Source organism: Mchenga conophoros, linkage group LG20 (assembly GCF_057382185.1).
Source record: "Mchenga conophoros isolate Kocher_MC1m ecotype Shallow Benthic linkage group LG20, M_conophoros_male_GT1.1, whole genome shotgun sequence".
Classification (NCBI taxonomy): domain Eukaryota; kingdom Metazoa; phylum Chordata; class Actinopteri; order Cichliformes; family Cichlidae; genus Mchenga; species Mchenga conophoros.
The window spans coordinates 11686666-11693697 of record NC_140545.1 but is presented as its reverse complement, the minus strand read 5'-3'; positions in this window follow the sequence as shown (position 1 = coordinate 11693697).

Sequence of the window (7032 nt, the reverse complement as noted above, 5' to 3'; positions counted from 1 at the left end):
AAGCATCAACGTGATGTTTAGATGTCAATTAATATTACAATAAGAGACTAAAGTAACTCGCTTTGAACACTTCAGTTTTCTCTCTTGATGCTGCTGTTTGTTTCCTCCCCCACTTGTATTTTTCTGCACTTCAGTGAATGTGCATAGCGCCCTCTGTTGTATGTTTGGGAGAACTGCACTACATTGTCATCAAACGAAACTGTGCAGAGGTGGAAAATGAGCAAAGGAAGCACATCAACTGAAGAAGCTTCTTGGATCAGAAGTTAAACATCATCCAGAACCTTAAAGAAGTAAAGTCGCTTTCTTCCAGGCTCCTTAGACAACCATGACCTGGATGACTGAGAACCTACAAACACACGAGCAGCAGTTTATTTAATGTGGACCTGAGCAGTGCCCAAACCAACAACCAAACAATTTTTACTGAACCCTACTTCAGCCAATCAGCAGTCTTTATCTCTTTCAGCATCAAACACAAACCACACCTTGAAGAGAGGTGACAAATCCACAAACACCTTCAAATTTAAACACACATCACACATGATGAACATGGATCCTAACATAGTTGATACTTTTTTTTGTAAAGCCTGATACTAAATGTATGCAGGCCACCTGAACTGCTTTTTCTTGAGTGCCGCCCACTGGGTTGGTCACTAGAACTGTGTGTTGCCATCACTGGAGCTGTGGTTGGTCTTTTAGATTATTTAGACTGGGACTGTTTTTTGTTGATTAGGCGGCATGGTGTCCTGACGGCTGCCTCTGTTGTTTTTTTTTCCCAGGAGGAGGAGAGTGGAGCACAGGTGGACAGCAGCCATGGGAGCAGAGAGCACAGAGTTTTGGGTGAAGACATGACACAGGAGTCGAGGGAGCTCAAGGGATTATTGTGTTGTCTTATTTACTCCACTGTAAATAAAGAGCACTGTCCATCGCACGAGTCCTGCTTTTGGGTCCTCCTTCCCCATTTCACAAACACTGAAACTAATTATACAGGTAATAATAAAGGAACCAGAAGTTCACATCTATAGCTTTAAATTTGGATAAATCTGTCAACACAACCATCAATAATAGAATAAAATACAAACAAACACTGAAACTAATGAAAAATTACACATGATATATGAACTGTGGAAACTAACTGAACAATAAAACTCAGAATAAACAAATTCAAACATTATATGAAAGGTATAAACTGATTTGCATCTTATTGATTTGCAGGCTCACTTTGCTCCAGGACTTGACGACTGGCCCAACCCGTACAGTCTTTGGCTCTTAATACTGAATGTTGAAAACTGATACTCATGGACACCTTATTTCAGCCTCTTTACTTTGCATAAGAGACCCAAAGCATTACATTAACATGATGTTGTCTAGTGGACCAGCACGTCCATTACATGTTTTGCCGTTATTGCTGTTTGTTACGAGTTCAAATATTGAGGGTGAGCACAAAACAATAATGGTCCAGAAGAGCTTCGGTCAAACAATGATTTTAATGAACACGCGCGTGGGGAGATGAACACTGCCCACAGACAGCATCGATCTCCGCCCAATGATACACAAGCAGTTGTTTTATACCATCAGGGTTTACGTTTATGACGCCCCCTCATGCGTCAAGGCAGATACAATACATGCATAAGTTTCAAAACCACAAATGTTCTGTTGATGACTTTGGACACATTTAAAAGGACATCTTCTCCGTCTCGAGGCCAGGTGCTTCCTATTAATCTTCTAACTCTCGCTTATCTCCTGGAACAAACTGTCCCTTAGGCAGACACAATTTTGCAGTCACAAGCTTTTGCAAACTATTATTTGAACTCTTACCTAAATATGAGTCTAACTACTGTTTGGGTGTGTGTGTCTCGACCTCCAACGCACTCAGCCTCACCCCGCCCGTTGATGCTTCTAACCTTTTACCAGACAGCTCTCTGTGATAGGTGTAATAATCTTAACTAAGAACATGTGTAATCTATTGAATAAATGCTTTGATGAAATGATAATTAATGTAATGGTAATGATGATGGTTATGAATAGTAGCAGTAAAATATTTCCCTGATCTCCACACTCCCGCTTTTGACCTCTTGACCACAAGAGGTCACCATACGTTGCTTGTGTCACTCCTCGGCCCACTCAGCTGCTTCCATGTCCATAATGGCATCATGGGCCCGGGTCACCGTTCCCTCTCTAGCCGTCCTCTGGCCCAGGGAATGAGACAACACCCTCTGAGACATCAGACAAAACAAACACCTTTCCCTACTACGCCTCCCACACTCATCTCCTCAATTGGTCTCTTAATTCTTCAAACTTGGTTCAGCTATCATGTTTGGGACTCTCTAATCAAAAGCGAGCCTGACTTATGGCCTTGGGTCCCTATTTCGTCTACCTTTAACAACGGTGGGAGTGAAGCTCCCGTGGAATGTGCTCTCTGTCTCCTCTATTATCAGAAAAAGCAAGGTCCTGACTCTCTGAAAACAGTATTTCTTATAACTCAGCAGTATAATGCATCATAAAACAATATCATTCATTCACAATAAATCAGCAGCCTAATGTAATACAAATCAGTTTAACAAATGTAATAGTTATCACCTTCTTCTAATTCAGGAGAATAATGCAAACTAAAACTACATAATAATTTCACAATCATTAATCAGGGGCATAACGTGGCATAAGATAATATAATAATCTCACAGTCCCCCTTTGATCTCTTTTAAAAGAGATCACTTACACCCTAGAATCCAGGTTTGCGAGGTCCCATTTCTTCTTCTTATCCTGAGGCCCTGTGTTCCCGTTTTAACGAGTGGACCATATTGGATGACCTCTGTGTTTGCACAGTTCAGATGCAAGAAAAACTATGATTACAACAACAATAGTAGTTACAGATGACACTCCCATCGCTCTCCAGTTCTCCCACAGCTTTATCTTGGTGCTCCAGTTTCCCCCAACCTCATTTTGGTGCCACCTTGTACCTTTCAAACGTACTCAGACTAGAACCTCTGTCCAAGGAGCTTTTAACCTTTACTTTATTGCTGCAGCTATCAGTGTCTTCCAGTCGGGTGATTCTCTGCTCTTCTTTCTTCGACCTCAGGGGTTAGACCACCCTTCAGTCGTTGCACAGATCAGGGGATTATTCTGCCCCGATTTTCAAACAACGATCTGTGTATTCTGGGGTCACAGCCGTGTCCCCCTTTTTACCAAGAGCCTCTCGAACCTCGTTGGTCTGGTGTTCCTGGTTTTTTGCCAACCCCTTCATGGTTATTGCTGTGTTTATGGGATCCATCCTTTTGAGGTGACTAGCTAGAGCCCAAACTGCATGACCCTTGGCCCCAGTTGCTGTCTCGGCAGTCTCCACGCCTATCTCTGCTGCGAAGGATCCTCGTATCTCCGTGACCTCGTCTGGTGTCTGTTCCTTTCTCTGTAAGGCAGAAAACCAAAACACCTCTCTGCCTAGCCTTAATAATCTAATGTTGTTATTCATTGTTCCTCGAGTGATTCAAAATTGGTTTAGAATATTCAGAATGTTCAGGACTCTCTGGCCCAGGGACTTATTCTAATCATAATCTATGTGTGTGTAAGCGTGTTTGCATTTAGCCCTCTGCACTCAAAGTCAATACCTGCAATATATCAGTCCGGTCCATCACGCCGAACGAAGCTTATGACCTTCTAAAGACTGAGTGCCAACTCATTATGAGCACATTTGCAATGCGTATATGAAAATAAAAATAACCACTTATTTTAGTAAAAGAAATCAAAAACAAATTAACCATTTTTACTTCTAATCTTTGCCACCTTTTTACAAAAATCATGTGTTTCTTTCAGCCTTCCGTCCTACGATTTCCTCTCCAGTGCGATACTCAGCTTCTCATGAACACAGGGATTTTATCCTCTAAACCAGGGGTCACTAACAGGCGGACCGGGGTCCGAGTCCGGACCCAGTCGCCATCCTATATGGACCCGGACCTATAGTTAACAAAATATTAAATTATATTTAATTTTGACAGGGCGATTCAATTTTAAGTGGTAACCTTACATTGTATTAGACCAGGGAACATACTAACCAATTGTGTGCGAGTTACGCCACCCACGTGACACTACTTAGCCAATCACATCTGCGCATTCAAGGCGATCGCAACGCTGAGTGCAGACACAGACAGACAGAGGAAAGACATGGTGAGAGGTGAATGACAAGCAAGACGATTAACGATACAGTGAGACAAGACGTGAGCGGGAGTCACAAGAGGTAAAACAACTATGGCGCTTTCAAAAAAGAGAAAAGTAGACACCGAAAATAGAACTTTCAAGACTGAATGGACTGACGCATATATGTTCATTCTTCCGGCCGCAAGCAGCAAACCAGTGTGTCTCATATGTTCAGAAACCGTGGCACTGATTAAAAGTGGCAATGTCAAACGCCACTATGAGACAAAGCACAAAGCTTTTGAACAATCATACCCACCCAAGTCTGAACTCAGGTCCCAGAAAATTAGCAGTCTCAGAGCCCAATATGATCAGTCCACAAGGATCTTAACCAGTTCTTTCACCGCCCAACAACGTGCTCATGAATGTTCCCTCAGAGTTGCTTGGATTTTAGGTCAACACAAAAAGCCCTTTGCAGGTGTTGTCAAAGAGTGCATGAGTGCAGTAGCAGAAACATTACTTGAGGGTAAACAAAAAGAAGAGCTTCATGACAAAATAAAGCAAATACCTATGTCAGCATCAACAGCCACAAAGAGAAGTGAATTATTAGCTCAGGATGTGCTATCCCAGCTGGAAGAAGCTATTCATAAGACACCATGTGTAGGCTTGGCTGTAGATGAGTCCACTGATGTGTCTGACAATGCTCAGCTGTTAGTTTATGTAAGGTTCTTCAACAATGATAAGAAAGAGTTCTGTGAAGACCTGCTAGGTGTAACTTCCCTTCACAGCACTACAAGAGGAGAGGATATTTACCTGGCCATTAAGGAAATGTTAACAAAGCGAGGAATAGAGCCAAACCAAGTGGTTTCAATAACCACAGATGGAGCCCCTGCTATGATGGGGAGAGAGAAAGGAGCTGTGTAGCAAGAATGAAAGAGGACAATCCCGAGCTAATCTCTTATCATTGCATTATTCATCAGTCAGTGTTATGCTCCACCCTGTCAGACGAGTATGCTGAGGTGATGAAAACAATGATGAAAATGATTAATTTTCTCAGGGCATCTTCTTCTTGTCAGCATCGCATGCTCAGGGAATTTCTCAGAGAAGTTGATGGACACGCTGATGATCTTCTGCTTCACAACAATGTGAGATGGCTTAGCAAAGGCAGGGCATTGGAGCGATTTTGGTCCATCAGAAGTGAAGTAGCAGCTTTCTTGGAAGAGCTGGAAAGTCAAAAAGCAACAAACTTTTCTCTCTTTTTAAATGATGGGAAAAACATGGATATTGTGGCCTTTTTGGTTGATATCACTTCACACCTGAATGAACTGAATTTGAAGCTGCAGGGCAAGGACAATTCAATTTGTGAACTGATGACAGCTGTCCACTGCTTTCAGAGGAAACTTGAAGTGTTCAAAGAAGACCTGCAAGGAGACTATGCACACTTCCAACAGTGAAGGAACAGGCTCAGGGGACAGAGAGATGTGTCCTCTTTTGTTGACTTTGTTGATAAGCTGATTGAAAACTTCAGCAAACGTTTTGATAGCTTCAGCTTTGGACAGCAGCTCACCATGTTCATAAAGAACCCATTTGCCATCACTGATGTCAGAGGGTTCTCAAAGGAAGTCACACAGCACTTCAAGTGGGCAAATGCTGGGCCTCTTCAAATGCAACTAATTGATCTCCAAGCAGATGTGGCCCTGAAAGAGCAGTTTGGAAGAACTGAACCTGCACTTTCTGGCCCCAATTGGTCTCTGAGACAGCTTTCCCAAATCTGAGGAAAGTAGCCCTGTACATCTTGACCATGTTTGGCTCCACATACAGCTGTGAGGCAGCTTTCTCCACAATGAACATAATAAAAACTAAATATCGTTCCAGGATCACCAATGAGCACCTACACATGTGTATGAGAATGGCCCTGACACCATTCCAGCCCAGATTTAAAATCCTAGTAGAGCGAACTAAAGCTCAGTTCTCTCACTGAACAACAGAAGTTGGGACGTGGAATATAAGGGGGAAAGAAAGAGAAACTGTAAAATTGTTAAAATTGTTTTGATGTTATCTGTTGAAAATGTATTGAGACTGTTTAGTCGAGATGTAAAATGTAAAGAAAAAGGGAAACTTTTTTTTTCTGAAATTAATCACTTTGTTTTAAGATGCACAATTTAGCCATTTTATTTATTTTCTCTAATTCATTTTAAACAGCAGCCCTATTTCTAATGTAGGCCTACTGTGTGTTTCAGTGTTAACAATAAATTTTGTTGAAATGTTTTAACTTGTATTTTCATTGATTTGACAGTCTATTGTTCATACGTTCAGATATAAATTTAAAAAAAAAAAAAAAAAGGTTGCTTCTCTATCACAATCATAACGTAAGTTAGACATTATGATGTCCCGGACCTCTGCTTGAGAAGATTTTCTCCAACTGGACCTCCTCAAATTTTAGTTTAATACCCCTGGTCTAGAAAGTAGTGAAAGCCAACTATAAATAGTCCCTCTAATAATAATTCAATAATTCACATCTGTAATAATCAGATTTACCTGATGATTAAACTTTATCAACTTAATGTGTGTTTGAGAAACTGTAGCAGTGTCCAAACTTTGAAAGAACATTGTGTACCCAGAGTAATCTGAGCTGCTTTGGTAAGTGTTACTAGCTCTCTGTTTCCTTATAGTGCCTTTGATTAAAAATTGATCTTAACCTCAAAGTTATGGAGGAAATGAGAGGACCACTTTACAGTGAAACACATCTTCCATGGCAAGCACTCCAGTGCCAAGCACTCGTCTGCTGAACTTATGGCTACCTCTTCTATCTCAGCCATCTATACAGATCTAAGCCTCCACAGACCCCCTCCCCCATCCATGCTCTCCCTCCTCGGCCTTGGACATCGTTCCCTTGGCATAAAAGAA